The sequence below is a fragment of the Cyanistes caeruleus genome, chromosome 10 (genome assembly GCF_971803275.1).
Source record: "Cyanistes caeruleus chromosome 10, bCyaCae1.hap1.1, whole genome shotgun sequence".
Lineage (NCBI taxonomy): Eukaryota > Metazoa > Chordata > Aves > Passeriformes > Paridae > Cyanistes > Cyanistes caeruleus.
In genome coordinates, this window is record NC_141710.1 from 1124701 (window position 1) to 1145068 (window position 20368).

A 20368-nucleotide genomic window follows, 5' to 3' on the forward strand; every position below is an offset into this window, starting at 1 on the left:
AGGAATCTGGTTAAGGGTCAGGGGCTCCAGGACCCTGGCACTGAGAGCAGCTCTCTGGGCAGGCTCTCTGCCCCAGCTGCAGTGGGATTTGCCTTCTCTGAACTTTCCCCTCTGGGGGCAGATACTGTGCTTCTCCACTGTGCTGGAGACTTCCCAGAGATCCTGAGTGACTTGAGTACCCTACATAATTCATTTGGGCTCCTTTGGGCTTCTTGGAAATTCCCTGCAGCTCAAGTTTAATAGCTGACACAGACTTGAATTCCCAGCAGCAGGCAGGCAGTAATGGCACACAAGACACATTCCCCCCAGGAGATTTTGGCTGCTTTATCCTTTCCCTTTTTGAAAGCACTTAATGGGCTAACGGGAAGGAGGATCGGTGCTCAATATGGAAATTACCCTCCCTGTTAGTGAGTTATCAAGAACTCAAAAGGAATTATCAGGAATGCTGATAAATCCGTGTCCTACCAGAAGGAGCAGGAGATGGAGTAGGAGTTAATGGCTGCTACAGCCCACCCCCTGGCATTGGAAAGCAAGTTGGCCACTGCTCAAGCAGCCATCTGTCATTTCAGCGGTGAAAAAGGCTGTGTACTCCTGGCAGACTTCAGGCTGAGTGCTGCTCGTGCTGCTGGGATGCTTCTGCCACTTCTGCCAGTTCTCAGTGACAGTGACAAAGTCTGGCATCCAGCAGGGACACGCTGGTAAAACGGAGGGCACTGCAAAACTGCTCTTTTTGGTGTGGTGGGATGGCACTTCTTGTCTGCAAGTCCAAAGCCATGGTTTAACCTTGCTGGTTTCATGGCATTACACATAATTTTGAGTAGTGGTTGGGAGCTGAGGTGAAATTGCAGAGCACATGAGGGTGCTCTGGAAGTGGTTCAGCTCCACTCACAAGCTCCAAGAACATCACAGTGAGATGTTTCCCTTCCTCACCGAGGAATCTGGAGTCTGATTTAGGGGGCTGTAAGGCAACTAGAGAGGAAAAAGGCTTTAAATGTCTGATGCATAACAAAGAGAAGAAAGGGGAAGGTTGTAAGTCATTAACTGGAGATTTAGAGAAAGGAGGTATAATAGAAGTTGAAATCTAAGTAATCAGCAAGAAATTCTGAGACCTGGGGTGGGGAGATGAAAGTAAATTAACCCACAAGAAATAGGCAGCAGTTGTAACAGGCCATTGCTAGGAAGTGGGAACACTGCCAGTGAAAGCATGGAACAGGCAATTTTCAGTAGATATTTCGATCTTCCAGTTGAGGAAAGGCAAAATGATGTATCCTCTTCATATGGCAATGCAACAGTTTCACCACTCACCCGAGGAGTGTGTTAAACCTCAGGTACAGAAGTTACACTTCTTCAGTTTGGCAGATGTGGATTGATTCATACCCTGTAGTTGTAACAGAGATGACTAAACACTGATGCTGTGGGGGGTTTTCTTGGGTTTTTTTTGGTTGGTTGGTTTTTTTGGGGGTGGATGTTTTTGTTTGTTTGGGGTTTTTGGGGTGGTTTTTATTTGCTTATTTGGTTGGTTTTGTTTTTCAAAACTCCTAGAACCCTGGGAGAGTTTCAAGGCATTAAAGGAAAGTTATCATTAAGAATTTGGAGCAGGAATGGATTGATCCATGTAAATAAAATTCAGGTAAATATAAAATTGATATCTGACTCAGAACAAAAGGAAGAAAAACAGAGTAATCTTGTAATAAATGGTTAAAAATACGTAAGTTCTTTAATAATTGCTGCTTGATATTGGCTTGTGAAAAATGGATCCTCTTACACTAGCTTTTTAATGGCATTGTAAACTTACTTCATTAAATTAGTAGTTTGTATCATCTACTTTTTCTTGATACCTTGGAACATTTCAGAAGCAACACAAGATGACCTTCATTCCCATTAAGTTTTATTTCTGGCTGATAGGTGATGAACTCTGAGAGCAGCTAAGTCATTACCATGCTGCTGTGTGCTTCTAGAGAGGTCCTGCAGTATTTTTTTCAGTGACCTGAGAGACAACCTGAAGGTACTGCACAAAGTTTGCAGCTCAGAAGTTATAAATAATTAAAACTCAAGATCACGGTTGCAGGTTTAAGAGATAAGAGACAAAATGTTAATTTCTTTGCCTAGGAACGAAGCAGCAACCAGTTTGAATGTGAACAGAGGTTTTCTGTTTGTTTCCCTCTTCCCCCAGATTCAAAACTTGAATATAATTTCTTAATATTTGGGGCTCCCACTCCCAAGCCAATGTTTCTTTGCCTGTCCAGGTCCCAAGAGTTCCTTGTTTGGCTGGAGGCACAGCCTCCAGAGCCAGCCTTCTGTGGGCAGGAGATGCTGTGACAGCCCTCAGGACCTGCCCCAGGAAGAGTCAGAACTGGAGATAAATCCAAAATGTTGGGCTGATGTAGCAGAGATGTGACCCTCTGCTGGGTGGGTCAGAATCCCAGTGATCCTTCTGGGTGTGCTGGGTGCCTCCCAGGCCAGTGCCACCTCCTGCATTTCCCACAGGGGCAGCTGGAATGAGCTTTGGTCTGGCAGGGATGGGTGGGATGGGGGGACACAGCACTGAAACATTGTTGAAGGGGCTGGAAATCGTGCCCATTATAGTGTGGCTCTGCAAAATGGAGGTTTAAATAAAAAGAGAAAAAGGAGCATGATGATCCTTCGTGAGTGGCCAGGTGAGGATCCAGTCTTGATAACAGACTCAGTTTCACACAGAAAATGTAGAAGATGACCCCAAATTCAGTAAATTTAGCTGGACATGTCAAATATTTTTAAGTTAAAAATAGCTTTTTTATTTATTTATATTATTTTATTTTATTTATTTTATTTATTTTATTATTTATTTTATATTAGTTTATTTTTTAGACAATTATTTAGCAGTAGTGATAACTAATATCCAGGGCAGGGAAAAAAAATCCCTTTTGTGCTTGGGCTCTTGACTGCTGGTACATTGAAGACTGAAACTACCTGTTGTGTTCCAAGGTATGGAGTGCTCCAGACAAGGCCTGTGCCATGCAGGAGAACATCTCAGGATTGCAGCAGACCTCCCTGGCTGCTCGGGATGGGAGGGGAGGAGTGAGGACAGGCAGATGCTGTAAATGAGCCATCGTCTCAATGAATCCCCTTCACCCACTTGAGCTGTGAGGGTAGGATGCTTCTCAGTGTGATGACACTCCAACTTGGCTCATCAGCTGTCTGAGGAACTGTGTGCCTATTCACAGACCCTCAGGGGATGCTAATCAAGCTGTCATCTCCTACCTAGCTGCACTTTTAAGGAGGCACCAAGGCAATCCTTCAACGTGTCATTTCTCTTCCTTTTTTTGGGAGGTGATATGGGACACTTTAAGTCACCAGTTAATACGCAACAGTAGATCTTGAGGACACTTGTCTTCCCTACTCCAGTAAAATAGTAGGATGACAACTCCCATGGAAGCTAATAGAAAAACTAAGTAAGAAATTAATCCTTTTCTTAATTTTCAGAAAATTAAATTAATAAAAACTGAATCAAATGTCTCCTGAGCAAAGGGCTTAGTCATTACTTATTGCCTGAAGAGCCAAAAGAGTGAGGCAATACTCCCACTGTGATCAGTGTTCTCAGCCATTACCAATCTGCTTTTGTTTCTTGGCTCTGCAAATCCTTAACAAGGTAAACATCAACTCCCAATTTTTACCAGCTATCACCAGCACTGTTTTGCAAATCAAGGTCAATTTCTTCAGTGCATATTTCAAAGCAACACTGGATTTACCTCGGTCCTGCCTTCTTCCACCCTCCATGTGGACAGGCTCTCATCAGGAAGGGTCTCTGGAAAACTCTTGAGCTTGGTGTTTGCTTATGGAAGGTTTATTTACAGTCTGGGGTTCATGGAGAGAGGAGAGTGCTTCTACTGGTGTGGAAAAGTGAGGAGATAAGTTTTCTCAGGATGGCAATCAGTAGAAATAAATAATACAATCAGCAAAGCAAGTGCTGTGGAATCTCAAACTGCTCAGACACAGCTGTGGGCAGTGTAGCTCCCAACACCTGCAGTGTGTTTGGCTGCCTGGATATGTATGCAATAACCTTGTCCCTCCTTCCTCACAGCCAAGCTTTAATAAAAGTACTGCAGCAAAATCAGCCCCCGACCTGGCCACCCTCACCCCACCCAAAGTGCCCAGCTGGATTCAGTGCTCCTGTCTGTCACATTTGTCAGATCATAAGGGTTTATCAAATCAGATTGGTCAGAGCAGTAGATTCAGCACTCAGAGGCACCTGTGCAAGTTCAGAGGGTTTGGGATTAAAGCTGGTTTTGCAGCAGTAGGGCAAGTCCCCTACTTGGGGAAAAGCTGAATGTGCCTGACTTTTTCAGAGTTGGAGGAATCCAGAAAATTCCTCAGCAGCACAGACTTAAACGTGCTGATGCTCCATTTGAGGGCCTGCATCTGTGAATTGCATTACAAGGTCTTAGAATTCAATCCCAAGGTCAAAGGAGGAAAAAGCATCATCAAAATAACCTTGAAGAGCCAACAAAGCTCATTGTGGCCACTTCTGTGTGTCTCAGATTCAGCTGGGAGAGGCTGGTCCCTGCCTGCTGCAGGATGCTGTGCTGAGATGGGGCACTGCTCTGACAGATAAGGAGCTCCCAGCCGTGTCCTCAGTGTTTCACAGCACTCCCTGCTCCCTTCCACTTTATATCTGTTCTGCTCCCTTCCAGTTTATATCTGTTTGCTCCCTTCCAGTTTATATCTGTTACACACCATGCAAAGAGGCACCAGCTCAACCAGACTAAAAGCCAGACAAAAGCTTTAGGTGCTGCCTGCCAGCTTTACCGTTAAATCTCACCCTGTGTCTGCTCTTCTTTTTAATTTTTGTTTCGTGATATTTCCTCTAGTAACTTCACATCATTTCCAGGGGGGTTTTGGAAAATATCCTTCTGCCTCCTGAGCTTGGATGAAGCAGATTAGTTTCAGTGCAGGTTAACATGTGGGACATGGAGTGAGGGGAGCCTCCAAAGCTTCTGAATTACAGCATTGTTCCTTAACAGCATTATGTGGTGTAGGTAGACATTAATCACTCCTGATTCCTAAAGTATGAATCACTAATGCGAGTGCAGAAGAAACAGAATACAAATGAAAAGTGGATTTCATTATTAAAGCAATTTTAACTAAATATCTGAAGATAAGAAAATAAAGTCTGATTTTCTAGACTAGGAAATAATTAAGAACTGTAATTATTAACCTAAAATTACAGACTTGCATACATCACTCTCACAAAGAGCAAACAGAGTGAAGGTTTGGTGGGAGCAGGTCTGCAGTGAAAGTGAAAGCAGACTTGGCTGCTCTAATAAAGAGAACTGCAAGGGAAGAATAAAAAGGATGGAAAGAAATAAGGAAGAGCCTGTAACAGAGCTGCAAGATGACAAGTGAGAGCAGAGCATGCAGTGTTCCTGCAGCTCATAAAGAGTCAAGGACAGTCATCATGGGAGGGTTTTAATGACTCTACTATTGACTAAGATGAAGAGTTACAGAATGAGTGGGGAAGGACGAATTATTCTGGTGGTTATTTCAGGACTGTTTTCTTCCTGCTTTTTCTTAAGCAATCAATAAGATCAGAAGTTGTCGTGGCTGGAAACGAACATGAAGTGACAAAAGATAGAGTCTTCATCTGAGAGAAAATGGTCATTATGCCATTGGATTTGTTTGAGGTACTTAGGAGGAAATGTTCAAAGGCAGCACCACAGAAATATTGGATTTTTAAAAGGCAGATTGGAGAGAATGTAAAAAGGCTGGGATGAAAGTGATTGAAAGAGCTTTTGTCCAAAAATTCCACTCAGGAGCAGTCAGATCTAGGCTTCTGAAGAGGAATTCTATTATACAAGTCTCTCTACTGTAAATGGTGACAAAGGAAGCCACCTTGGTGTGACATCCCAATCTTGGCTGAGCAGGAAAATTATTGTTTAATCAGGTGCCAGGCTAGCAGGGTAGACATTAAGTGCAGAGGATGAGGGAGGGTATTTCACACACACTATCATCAGGAATACTGAGAGTGGTCCTTGCCCATTCTCATGGAATAGCAGTGATTTCAGCCTCCCCAGTCCTCCAGAAAATACAGAGGCTCTGAGGCACTACAAGCCACCAGGATCTGCTGCTCCCTGTGCTTCTACTCACGTGGAGGGTTTCAGCTGCCTCCACCTGCTCCCAGATCCCAACTGAGTGCAGACTTTGCAGCCTGCAAGGCACAGCCCTGGACTTTATTACCTTTTCAGCAGATTCTTGCCCTTGTCTGCAGCCTGCCTTTTCCAGCTGTCTCCCAACACAGGCCTCTGGGACCAGCTGTTTTCTCCCTGTGAAGAGGGCAGGGAGAAAGAACAATTCCCTCACTAAGTGCCATCCCTAATGTGCTGTGCTCTATCCTGCTCTGCTCTGCTGCACAGGAAGGAAGAAGGATGTAGCTGAATGCTCCTCAAGGAGCAAAAGAAATGAAGCAAAATAGTTAATGTCCCTTTTACTAAAATGAGCAGTGGTTGAAAAAGCAAAGTGTAAATCAAAGTTGTGGATTTGAATAAGAACAAAGTCCCTTTTTATGGAGGATTTCAATTTATAATAAGTCAATCAATGAGAAATAAGTGTTTAATATTTTTGTAACACGACCAGTGTGTGTTTCTAGACCATTATAAGATAACCAGAAAAAGGTGTTACAGATGGCTACCTGTTGAGGCTAAGAAAGAACTGTGTGACTCCTAACAACTGATCTCATTTTGAACATCTGTTCCTTTTCTGAATCCTCTACAAACCCTGTGCAGGATCTTCACATGGAATCAGCCCAGCTCCTGAGTGAGGTACAGATGTGTCACACACTTCTGTTTCCTGGATGCTCCCCTGGCTCCTGCCAAGTGGAGCTGCTGCTGGAGACAGACTGAGGATGGGCTGGGTTTTGATTTGCAGTAGCATTGGGGGGCTTTGGAGTCCTGGCAGGGGAAAGAGGGACAGGAAAGGACTGTATGGATCAGGTAAAATCCTGTGTTTTCCCTTGAGGGGCTGTCAGCACGTGTGAGGATTGACTCTGCTCATCTGGGCACAATGCAGCCTCCCCACTGCTGCTGGCAGCTTTCTGAAAGACAGAGAAAATAGGCAAAAAGGTTTATGTGGATAAAACTCACTTTCTCATCTCTCCTCAGAAGCCTGGCTCCCAAGGGAGTAGGAAGGAGTTGGATTTTCTTCCTTTTCAGGATCAAAACACTTCATGCTGGTTTCTCTGACTTCCACCAGCTTGTGTCCCCTTTTGTCTTCCTCAGTGAGCTCTGTGTCAGATCCTGTGTTTTCTCCATGGCTGCATTAATGTTTGAGAGAAGCCACAATCTGCTCCCCACCCCGGGCTCAGGCTGTTCCCAGGCCAGGTGTGCTGAGGAGCATCTGCAGCCTGGAGCAGCTGCTGCTGAGCTGGGCCCTGGCTCCGGGGGCTCAGGAGCCGCAGCTAGGCTCAGGTGCCAGCCCAGAGTCTGTGCACACCCTTGTCTGTGCTCACACTTGGCTGATCCTGGCCTTGTCCTGCTAAATTGCCTTCCTGCCTCCACCCTGAGCCTGTGTCCTCCCTGCAGGCTGAGTGCTGGGGGCCATTCCCTGTGATGAAGAGGATGCTGCCCTGTGCCTGCCTCCTTGTCTCTCCCCCTGTGCTGAGCACACCACTTGTGATGATCCAGGTAGGAAAAACCCATCTGAGATTTCATTTTTTTTCACCTCTGTATTTTTGAGTGCTTTCTTTGCTTTGTGATAAGATACTGGGAAATGGAGGGGGCTTCTGGATTGTTTTTTGAGGTGCTTGTGTGGAATGGGATGGCTTCTTCCTGTTCGCACCTTCAGTGATTCTCTTCCTAAAATGCTACTTGCTGTTGCAGACTCTCTCTAGTTCTGAATATTTTTTTGTATTTTTGCCAGAAAGAAAACTCTTTTGGGCCAGTCTAGTGGAACAAACAGACCTGTGCACACCAGCACAGTCCCACCACCTCCAAAGCGATTTGTCCTTCTCACTGAAGCACCCAGTGCTGCCCAGGAGCAGACTCAGGAGTGTGTTTTGGACAGCAACATAACAATAAAGCAGAATCTTCAGGGAAGAATTCTCTCCAAATCAGCTTGTGATCTGGATTCAAGAGTGATTCTAGGAAGGTAACTAATGCTTGGCCTTGGAGAGCTGTGGGGTTTGGGTTTTCTTGTTGGTGTGGTTGTTGTGTTGTGTTTCTTTAATATATAGCAGAACAGTTGTTTTTAACATGTAAAATGAATCTGTAGCTTAGTAAAGTAAATCTGTATGAAATATTAACTTTTTATTTATGTAGCCCTTCCTCTGGGTGTTTCTTTCTTCATCATTGTTTATGATACAGAGTGCAAACTGAGTGGCTTCATACAAATAACACTCTTTTAACACCCATAATATCATATCATAAATTTCTTCTTGTCTCCAGATATTTCCTTGAGACCAATTCTAGGCATAATATGCCTAGACTTCACGATTTTAAAAATCATAATAGTGCATAAGTGGATCTTCTGCATAATTAGGAGAGCAGGTAATACTCATTTGAATGTACCTTCTCCTGTCCATGCCACAGCAGTTCATAAAATCACATTTCTAATGAAGAACAGTATAAACAGGCAAACAGTGAGAGATGTCTGAACAGAGCTTTGGCTTATTTAGCCAAGAGGGAGGAAGCCTTACCTGGACACATCAAATTTGTGCACTCAGAAACAAGAGAGGAGCCAAACTATCCAGTGGTAGAAGCCAGTATGGCTTCATGGAAATCAGTTTGCACAGCACAGCTGGTGTTTCCCCCCTGTTTGGGCATAGAAAAGGACAAAGAGGTTTGAAAATCTTCTCTATTTCATGGCAGTGCCATCACAGGATATGATCCCCTGTCCCAGTGTGGGAAGTGAACTTGTGAACTGGCTTAGAAATAGAAACGTTTCCCAAAAGAATTTGGACAAAATTGCAGAGCATGATTTAATTCAGGAAGGAGGGCAGGCACTGAAAGGTCAGCGTGATGACAGATGATATTTCACTCTTCTTAGAGCTGTGCAGCTGTTTGCTGTTGCAGGAGGGTGCTGAGGGAAGCACAAACCCCAGCAGCACTATATCAATGGCAGTGTGTCACAGGGAAATGTTTGCTCCTGGAGGAGCCCACCTGGCCCCCAGGATGCTGCAGGAATGCTTCCATGGGCTCATGCCCAGCATGGAGCTCAGGGGGTTTGAAGCCTGCTTGTTGGAGTCAGAGGCACAGAAAATATTCCTTTATCTGTGCTGACAGGCTCAGACACTCAAGAGAACACTGAGTTTAACCTAAGAAAAAGCTTCTAAAATTAAGTGGAGAAGCTGACAATATGAATGTGTAAGTTAGATAGAATTATATTAAGTCACTGTGTGAGAAAGTTACAGTTTGCAGTTTTAGCTATATTGGTAAGTGTAATACAAGATGGAGGATTTAGGGTGGTGGCTCTTTCTCCTTCTTGATCTTCTTTTTCTAGGGTTTTTGGGTAATATTAGGTGAATGGATAGAAGAATCCTTATTGCTGTTTGGTTATTGGGTTATAAATGAAAATAAGTTACTTGGCATTTCATTTTTGGGCAGATTGACACATAAAAGCCCTTGGAGAGTTACCTCAGCCCTTCATTGTGTAGTTTGTCAGCCCACTGTACATAGCTCCTCACCATCTGTAAATATGGAATGTAGATAAGGAAGAATAAACAGCTGGGCCCAAACACAAAAACAGTCTCTGACACCTCCAGTGTCTCACCCCAACGTTTGTTCATGGAAGAAGTTTGTGCCTGACCGTGTCCCTGCTCCACAGCCTCACACACAGCTTGCTTGATGTGGGTTTTCTTAGCAAAGAACAGGTGACTGTGTTTGGGTGAGGAGGCACAAGGAATTCTTTTTGCCATTGTCAGTCTATCCTAGCCTGCAAAATCTGGTGATTATCTTATTCATCAACAAGTGACATCTTTCTCAGACAGATTAATTAAGGGTAAAGGCATAAATTGGTGTGGTAAATCACTCTAGCAAAAAAGTGACTTTCTTGTAATTATACCTTAGTAAAATATATATATTCTGCTCTGACTTATGCAGCTTTTGCTGTTATCATATTTGAAAATGCAGAAGTCATTAACTCTAGAATCTCCTCAGATGTTATTTAGCAAAGAGGGCACACATTATTCTAAATTTCCACAATTCCTGTTGTGCAGAACTTTGGCCCCTCATTCTTTGGAATTAAAATAGAATGAAAAGTATGCTACAGGTAACAAAAAAATATGCTTTGAGTTTCTGCATTTTAGAAGGAAAAATAAAAGCCCCTGTCAGTGGTTGAAAATCTAATCCTGTTCATATGTTCACTAAATAAGCAACACTCTCAAAGTGTGTGATTTGAGGGAGGGAATTTCTGGAGGCTTCCCTTGAAATTTCTGGTTTGTTCCTTGTGTTTAGCACAACGTTCCTGTAAACTTTATTGTTTCCTTGCTGCCCTTGGTCTTACCAAACACAAACAACATCTTAATGTGGGGGAAAGGAGTATCTTTACATTTAAAGGTGGTTTCCTTTACGCCTCTACTTGCTGTGTTCTGTCTGATTGCTGTGGTAGAAGAGGAATTCCCCTGGCCATGGGGCAAAGGAAGTTGGCTTCAGGTGTGAAACACAGAGAGCTCAGACTGGCAGGAGGAATTCAGGCTTTGAGCTGCTGGTGTGGTCACCCTGCCTGCCTGGTAAAGGTGTCTGCATGTCATGTGCTCCCATGTGGTGAGGGGGAGTCGAGAGGCTCGTGGGGCTCTCTGGGTCCTGGGCTGGGCTGTTCCACTTCTCTCTCTCCTGAATTACACATCATTTGGGCTTCAGGAAAGGCCAAGACAGAAACCACCACCTAGGCTAGCATTAAAATGCTCACCTGAGATTTGGTATACCGTATCTCCTCCACGTGGTGTGGGAAATGACAGGCTGGACCCTCGTGTTTGTGGGTGAGGTTGGTTGATCCCCTGGGAGGATTTGACATCCCTCAGGAACAGCTCCCATGTGGTAACACAGCTCCATCCACATGAAACTGCAGGAAGTGGTCCTCCTGCTCTGCTGTTGTTCAGAGGTGCTGGTACAGCTGCTTTCTGTGTCCCTGTGTGGGGGGACACCCTCCCCACCGGGGCTGCAGCGTAAGGCAGGAGGTGCCAGCTCTGTGCCTGTCAAGACTGAACAGGCAACTGGATGTAACTGAAGGAAAATTCTGTCTGTGTCCATGGAAAGCTGGGATCTCCAGCATACCTGGGCATGTCCAGGGTGCAGCAGAAGCTCTCAGAATTGCAATTGTGGGCTGGAGTTAGATGTGAACACCACGTGTGCCTCTCTCCCTTTGTCCTCCCTAAATAGTCTCCAGGTTTCTGTTCTGGATGAGTCTTTGGCCTCTTCTGGTTGCTGTCTCGTGTTCTCTGTGAGGTTGGTGTGTCCCTTTGGCAAAGCACGTTCTGCATGCTGCCAGGTGTGCTGCTGGAAGGAGAGGACTGTCATAACAACTCATAGATGTAACACACAGTCGTGGTGAGAGACTTCTCCAGGGTTAAGCTGTTCAGGTACAAGCAGTTTATTATTTGAGTAGAGGGAGGGAGAGACCCGTTTCCACCACCAGACACTGTGTACATGTGGTCAGGGAGGGAGAGGGAGAGTGGAAAGGGGAGAGAGAAAGTAGAAGGGAGTAAGAGAGGGCGGGAGAGAGCTTAAGAGTGCCAAGTTCTTGTTACATTATACCTTTTTCTATAATGAATATTCTAATTCCCAGTAACCGACCACTACATGACACACATTGTAAAGGATTTACATATAGCCTACAAGAACTACCACATTACCACACAGTGTTACATTTTAAACTCTAAAAGCTACTTTTCAAATTCTTCTCTTGCTGCTTGACCTTTGCATTCGCTATCTGCAGAAGGGTATTGTTTCATCAACAGGGATTCTCTTTCAGCTGGCTAGTCTATTGTTCTTTGCTTATATAGTAACTAACACTCAGTATCCTATAGCTTAAAGCTAGTTTTCATTTCTATTTTGATCCTAGGTTTCATATTTTCAGAATCTTTTGCTAAACAATCATATTCATAAGGTTTCCCTGTTTCATCCTCCCCAACACAACTGTACAGATTTTACTGGGATGCATTTGTGCCTATAGGACCACTCAAAAACTATGGATTGAAGTCCTGAGACTCACCTTCCCACACCCATCAGTGATCCTAAATAACTAATGAACCAAATATAGTTAAGATGCAAATGTAAATTATCTACTTTCAGCTTGGCTTGCATTAAGCTGTTAATTTCCATTAGCATTAATGAAAAAATACACCTAAAGGTTTTATCTAGGCTGGAGTTCTTATCCTCCTAACAATAATTTCACTTTTACAGTTTCTTTCAATTGAAGATATTTGTATTTTGCAAACTTAATTAAGAATTAATTAATTAACTAACAATATTCCTGGAAGGAAGAGCAAATGGCATTTTCCTGATTTCACCAGTGAGTGAGTGGAGGTTGCTCAGTGGGAAGAGCACTGATGAGCCCAGTGGCTCCTGGCTCTGATGCTGACATCTGAACCACTTGTGCCACCGTATTCTACTTCCTGGGGACTTTGACAAGTTTCTCTCCAGTGTCTCTCCATGTTTATCACCTGACACATTGCTTCTTTGTCAGTTGTGTCACTGAGTTGCTGTACGGGAGAGCTGCTGCTCTTAGCCAAGCGCCTCACTTGAACACAGCAGTTCTCTTTGTTCTGTTTGCTGTTAAACACCCACAGATCTGTTGAGACTTTTGTATCTGCATTTCTGGAAGAGCAGCCAGTTTCAATAGCTGTCTGCAGAGCCAGATCCCACTTTGGCTGTGAGCTATGGAACGCCACACCAGGATATGCACCCTGTGATTTCCTACCGGATATCTCTGTCTGAATGAGCAGCCTTAGTGCTGCTCACAGGGGCTAGCTAATTTCTACATATTCATTCTACTTCATATTTGTTCCTAGCACTCAATCAGATTTGTAAACCAAATTCACAAATGATGGGAGCGTGTTTTTCTTGGCAATTAGGCTGATTCACCAGTGGCATAGCTAATAGAAGAACAGGAAACTGAGAAATGACACCCTTCTGCTGGAGTCTGGGGGTGGAACCTGGGAACAGAGATGGTAGGAAACAGAAAGATAGAATGAGAACGAAGGGGAGAGGATCAAAGTAGTAAAAAGAGGCAAGAAGATGCCTCTCAAGAAGATGAGACAGTGGAACAAGAGAAGTGATTACAGCACACAAGAAAGTCTGGGGAAGCGGCTGTGCATAAAGAAAGATATTTCACTTTCCACAAAGGGAAAGAGTTGATGAAAGAGAGGCTAGCAGAGTTTGTTACTGTCTGTCTCTGATCACTTCTTCACTGCTGTGCAGCCTGTATATTGGACAATACCATTTCTTCAGGTGTATTTTTATCTCTTTTCCTTAGAGTCCCATCCAAAGAACTGTATGATCATGTGAATCTTAATTTTCATTTCAAAGAATCTAGCTCGCATGACCTGGTTGGAAACTTGAGAAATTCAAGCCTGAAAGGGAAAAGAAAACATATTTGAAATTGCCTTAATGAAGGATTTAATTTTTTTTTATTTATGTTGAACATTTATTTATGTTGAACAACCAAAAAGGAAACAGTCTTGTAAGTTTTGTGGGGTCTTACCCTTTCTATAGCTCTACACTAATGTTCTTAAATCTCTTGACTTGCATTTCAATTTTGCATCTTGAAAAAAATAGGAAAAAATAAAAGCCATTCCCTTTTCTACCTGTATCTCTTTTTATCATCTCTTTTGAACATTAAAATCTTACTTGGAGAAGAAACAATTCCAAGCTGTAGTAACTATGTCTCTGAGTGGTTTTGTGCTGGATGGAAGTCTCTAATCCTTTTATGTCATCCTTTGTGAGGATGATCCTTGTCTAGTCCTATATATTGATTAAAATTAAGCATGACACAAAACCTTTATAATCTTAAAGGATTATCCTTTTATGTTTTTCTCTCCTCCTTATTTTTTTTGAATTAACTCTTTTGTGCCCCAGCTGATCAACGAGCTGCTTTTTTTTCCTTAAACAGAAATGTTGCAGAGTGAATTGATTTCCTATTTGCTTATGTTCAGCTTCAATGAAATATGCAAATGGACACTTCCAGGGCACAATATTGCAGGTTAATTTGAAAGGGGACATCTCTGTCGTGTGTAGGATTGGGAGCCAGAGCCCATTTATGCATATAGTGATTTATAGAGATGATCACAAAGAACACTGGAATTGTTTCTGTGCCAAAACATTTGTTCCCTTGTGTTGGTTTATACCTGTACAGCTTTGCTGGCTTGGGGAATTGTCCTCACATGAAGCCATGATGAATAACCTGGTTTTTGGGATGTGTGGGCTTGATTTGGCTTTGCATTGTTGAAGAAAAAAATCCATTAACTGCACCATTTTTTGATCAGTCAAGCCAAGTGGCAGAGTAGGATCCAAGTCATACTTGAATTTGGCCTGTGTGGCCAGAACTGTATGTAATTTACATTTTTCCCTTTAGGACTGGGACACAGAGGGCCATCTGTAAAACAAACAATTCCTAGAGGCAGCCTCAGAACATACAATTTTTAAAAGAAACGCCAATGAACTGTCTGGACACATTTCTCCTTCTAACTCAGCAGCCCTTGCAACACTGGGCTTTGCTGCTCATTTTAAGGAAGTGCTTATCTGGTGCCTCGTGACCCCTAAAAAAGTGAGTGTGCTGCACTAACCTGAAATTTACACTGAACAGTTTTTCCTTCTTGTTTCCAGTTCCTAAGAGGAGATGAGGTTGGTAATTCCTGCTGCCAGGTCAGACAAGGAGCTGTATTTGTCAGGTGGAGGCCAGCACCTTGAGGAGCAGTCATGTAAGCTGAGAAACGCTCTGTGGCAAATTCTCACAAGTCATAGCAACTTATCAAAATGTCTCAATGTAAGCAAAGGTTCAGTACAGGGCTGTTGGTACCTGTGTTCTTGGCTGTGTTCTGAATGGAGATTTGTTTATAAGGAAACAATAACAGAAACAGGAATTTGGGAATGCCCCTGCCTGTCTGTGGCTCAGCATCGCAAGGATGTGATGGCTGGAACAGAAGCTGTGCTCATGGGATAACTGCCCAAGATGTTCTGCATGGCCTGGGGAGACATTCCTGCCCCCTGCTCTGGGGGTCTTACACTGCACACTTGTCAGACCTGTGAATTTGGAAAGTGTCTCACCTTGACCAGAGTCACCAGGTGCTTCCAGAGCATAAATAAACAATAGTGCAGCACAGAATGCACCACCGTGCTCAGCAACCCTGCTGTGCCAATAATCAACATCAGCTGGAAAAATGTCCTGAGTGCTGGTTAAAATTGTACTCTGAGCACAAGACAAAAGTTAGAACGAGGTTATCATCTGTTTAAACATTAAGTTTCTGCTTTGCCTGAGCATGTTTCTGGGAACAGACTTTCCCAGGCTACCACTTAATTACAATTAGTGTAGTTACAAGGTTAAGCAATAAACTCTCTCTTGGCTTTCAGCAGATCAAATTATTCATTAACAACCTCTGGGCAAAGCCTAGCCAGCTCATATGCTTAAAAACCAATTAGATTTATCTCTGGTTTTACTAAGGTTCTCTTTGGTCTTAAAAGGTTCATCAGCAAAGTTGGAAGAAGCTGGATCTGCAGTCAGTCTTTTGGGGAAGGACATTTCCTTTCTTCCTTCCTCAGGGTTAGTACAGGATTCCTTTGATACAAATCCAGCCTCTTAGATTATTTGGTCTGGTTTGTCTCTCTGCAATTAAGAATCCACTGACAAAACTGGCTTCAAACTGGCTGTTAATAGCTTCTTAACAATGCCTGTTCTTCTGGTGTGTCCCCTATAATATTGGGAGGGTTTAGGTTTTTCAATGAAAATCTAAGCTGGGAAACCTGAGTTCTCCTTTCTGTACCTTTCAACATATTTCTTCATAGGAAAAACTGCACAAGGTTTCACATTTATGAGCACTGGTCTACTTTTTAATCTAGAAGTCAAAACTAAGCCTGCTCTTCATCAAAAGTTTTGATTTAAAAACATCAAAAAAAAACCCAAAAACAACAACTTCTCACCCAAGTCCTAGAATTCCCCTCTTTGGCAAGAGCAAAATATTGGGGGAAGTAACTAAACCCAAATCCTTTCCAGAGCCTCATTCACAGAGCTGAGGTCTTTTCTTCGCATCTGGCTTTAGCAGATGTAAGAGCATTGCTAGCAAAGCACTCATCCCCAATGCTCTGCAGTCTGTGATGGGAATGGCCCAGGGCTTCCAGTTCATTACCCACGAGCCCAGTGCTCTCCCTTCTCCTAAAGAACTCTTTACCATCTATGATAACGTAGGTATCTAGCTCAGTGGTTCTTCTTTTTATGAATTTTGCCATCTGATTAGTATTTCTAAAATAGACAAAGCCATCCAGTGCTGAAATAATAACACTGCTGTGCTACCAGATGGAAACAGCCTTGAGCCTGTCAGTATTATCTCTTGAAGAGTCTGCAGGTGGCAATGGCTAGATCACATCCCATGATGTGACTCTGGAAATCAAATAAGTTTTCAAAGAAACCAAAAGTAAAATTACATTTTGTGGTTTTACGAGCAAACTGGCATTTCAAAGTAATTTTAATTTAATAATGTCAAATTAAATTATTAAAACAGCAGCTAATTTCCTAAAGCAAAGTAGCAACTTTGGACTGTGAAGGTTGCTCTGCTTTAATGTGACAAAAGATGCTGCTGTAAGAAACTGGACAGTGAGGAATTGGATGCAGTCCCTGTGAGCACATCCTTCCTAACAGGAGCCAGGAACACCAGAGATTCGGCACTGCCCTCCCTTGCCTTATGCTGCACCCCAGGGCTGGGTGGAGGGGTTTACCAGGGGTTGGTAAGTTCCTGGCAGTTACCAGAAGAAACACCTTGGACAAAGCACCAGGATATTTAACTTTGGTGAAGCTGCAACACTCATTAAATAGTTTCTTCCACTAGACAGGGTTGCTCAAAGGCCTGTCCAACTTGGCCTTGAACATTTTCAGCTACAGCTTCTCTGGGGAGACCTGTGCCAGGGTCTTGCCACTCTGAAAGGGAAGGATTTCTTCCTATTAACCGCAATCTAACCCTGCCCTCTGTCAGTTTAAAGACATTTTCTCATGTCCTAATATTCCAAACCTGTTTAAAACGTCCCTCCCCAGCTCCCTTTAGGTACTGAAAGCACTCTAAGGTCTCCCCTGAGCCTCCTCCTCTCCAGGCTGCACAGCCCTGACTCTCAGCCTGCCTGCACAGCTCTGGTCGTCTTTGTGCTCTCCTCTGGATTCACTCCAACACATCTACAGCCTTCTAATTCTGGGGGCCCCAGCGGTGGATGCAGCACTGCAGGGGGGGTCTCAGCAGAGCAAAGGGGAAAATTCACCTCCCTTGATCAGGGAGCTGCTGCTGCTTTTGATGCAGCACAGGACATAGCTGGCTTTTGAGGCTGTGCCTGCACATTGCCACATCTCATCAGTCAACACCCCTTCCCCACAAGGCTGCCCTGGATCCACTCTCTCCCCAGCCTCCATTTGTTAAAGCATTGTTAAAGAAATCTTTAAAGCATTTAGATTTAGGTTGTTAAACTTCATGTGTTGAGAGGTTGGAAAGCTGTGATGGAAGAGGAGCTTCACTGCAGGTATCTCTCCAAAAGAGAGGCTCATCCCTGGCTCTCCTACAAGCTCCAACTTCATCACCTCTCATGACAAATGAGGCCAAAGGACGCAGTGCTTTTGCTTCCTTCTCTGTTCTTACTGGCTCTCTTCCCAGAATCTGATATTGCTCTGACTTTAATTTGCTTCTTACTCTCTTCAAGAGCACGTTTGTGCTTTTAATATTCTGGGTTTACACCATTTGTGGGTGTGAATGAAAAGCCCATTTGCAGCTGCTGTTGTACTGGTGGGTTTATATCTGCCAGTGCCTGCTGTGTGTGTTTCCCTGCTGACACAGGAGGCTGTGCTCACCTGTGCTCTGTGCACTCAGGGTTACAAATCCATATTGTGATACTGGCTTTTGCAAGTATCAAGATGAATGTTACATGTTATATGCTTTTGCTATGTCTTTTTCTCCTGCTAGCAAGTTTTAGGCACAGGTCAGGAAGAATTTTGGATTTTGGGGCAATGTCCTGTCTGTGCAAAGCAAGATAACCTCCAGGAAACAAATGATGGGGCCCAGGCTGCTGTCAACACTGACCGACTGCAGAAGAAGGAACCCCAGCCCAAATGAAAATGTGATAAAGGGAAATAAAATCTTTAAGATGCATGCTCTAATAAGGTGGATTCAGGGGGTAGCCATGCAAAATACCTCTTGGAAAAGTATGAATATGTATGTAAACCCCACAGCAGAATGGGATAAAAGAAGTGTTCCAAAGATGTCAGGTGTGTTCCTGGCAGCACACCAGGGCACCCTGCTGCTTTAACCCTTTGCTTTATTACCTTTGTCTCCTAATTGTCTTTTTGTTGATATTAAACCTTTTATAATTTATTAAGCGAGCGAACCTTGTTTTTCACACTCAGACAGAGGTGTGGGAAGGCTTCAGGTGGGAAGGCTGAGTTCTGTCAGGTGTACAGTGTTTAGAAATGATGGTTTCAATAAGTCTGGTGGGACAGAGGGGAAATGCTGCTGCAGGAGAGCCCAGGAGCTGAGAGGTGCCACCAGTGACAGCAGGAAAGTGCTGCTGTGCCCAGGGCTCCTGTGCTGGTGGGGCTGAGTGCTGTGAGTGCACACACAATCCCTGCTCACACACAAGTGAACACCCTACAGAAAAGAGCCTGTGCCTGCTCTGTGCCACAGACATTGCCCATTCCACCCCTGCTTTGGCTGTCACTGCTCAGTGTCTTTTGCTTTTTTGGCCTGTGAGCACCATGAGGCTCAATTCTAGTACTTTACAGCCCCAGACCTGAGGGGTTTGAGACCACCAGTAGCTCAAGAAGGACTTTCCTGGTTGCTGTGTTACTGGTACACATTTACTGAGTTTAATTCAGTGGATAAGGGTTAGGAAATGAGCACAGGAATGGAGGGCAGGGAAAGCCCAGGGAGGAAGAAAAGACAAAAAGACTGAAGTGTATTTTATCAACTTCTAAGAACATTTGACAGTGTGAAGTACCTGAGTGCATTTTTTTATCGTCTCTCACACAGTGCTTACCAAAGGGAGAGCCCAAAATTGTGCAGTAGCTTCTGTTAGACAGCTCTGCACCCAAAACTTGAGGGCCTGAAGAAGCCCTGTGCATGAGTTAGAGGGACTTTTGGCAACACAGGTTAAATGCACATTATATTACATGTAAGGGAGCAAGGCTGAAGCACAGAAAGGGAAACTCTAGATGCCCAGGCAAGGGAGAGAAGCTTCTGCTGTGCTGGAAGGTGGGGCAGATCTTCTGCAAAGGTCAGCAGCAGGCATCTGCTGGCTGCTCCTTTCTCAGAAGTGCAGTTAGACAATGCAGTGCTGCTGCTGCTGCCTTTTGGGGGGGTGTGAGAAAGAAATAGGAGGAGGATTCATACAGTGCAATAACAGCTGGAAACTAAAGAAAAACAAAGAAAACTAACAAAGAAAACTAAAATTAGGAGCAGTTTTCCCAGCAGGACTTTTACGCTGGTTTGAATGTAGTGGTATTTCAGAAACACCCAAAAGACACAACTCTGACTTTTCTGTGCTCTTAGGTGAAAGAAGACTAATTGGGAAATTGAGTATTGCTTGTAATGCTTATGATTTTGATGTGTTGGTTTACAGAAGGGAGGCATATATTAAAAATAATTAAGTAGCAGTGGCATTTCAGTGCTGCTCAATTACAGCACTCGTCTCTTGAGGATGACACTTATTAGACTGCAGGTGTGACTATAACCTGCATTTCTCTGGAGATGACTTTTTTTGGCCCTGTTTGAAAAACTGTCATAAACCTTGTTGCCTTTGTCTTCCATTTTTTAGCTCTTGGTTTTATGGGAGGGAGGAAGACAAGGGAAAAGGTGGGGAGGAACATGACAAAGGGAAGAAAATAAATTAGAAGAGTGATGTTTACTATCCCAGGAGGGTAAAGAAGAAGAAGAAGGCCATTCCTGGCAGTGCCCCAGGAAAGTGCCACTCAGCTGTGACTGATTCTCCTGGGGAGAGTTGCTTCCCTTCTAGAGTAGTCCCAGAAGGCTACTTTGAGAACTTGCATTTACAAGTGATTTCAAGGATTTTCCTTTATCAGGGCTACACATCAGAAACTATATAAATTAACGCTGTCAATTAGAGCCCATGAGTAGCTACAGTTTGTCTCTTCAGAGTCACCTGAGAGCATCCTTATTTAAATGTAAATGCAGCCTTTCCCACGGGGCTGCCGGGATTTCTCC

At 43.7% G+C, this 20368-nt stretch overlaps 1 long non-coding RNA gene across 1 annotated transcript in view; it reads left to right on the forward strand.

Moving 5' to 3' along the window:
* Positions 1–7553: 7553 nt before the first annotated feature.
* Positions 7554–20368, forward strand: part of LOC111933662 (uncharacterized) — a 28188-nt gene continuing 15373 nt past the window's right edge. The window contains exons 1-2 of the long non-coding RNA XR_002866824.2: positions 7554–7655; positions 7891–8118. This is a non-coding gene — a long non-coding RNA (uncharacterized LOC111933662). The remainder of the gene's footprint in view (positions 7656–7890; positions 8119–20368) is intronic.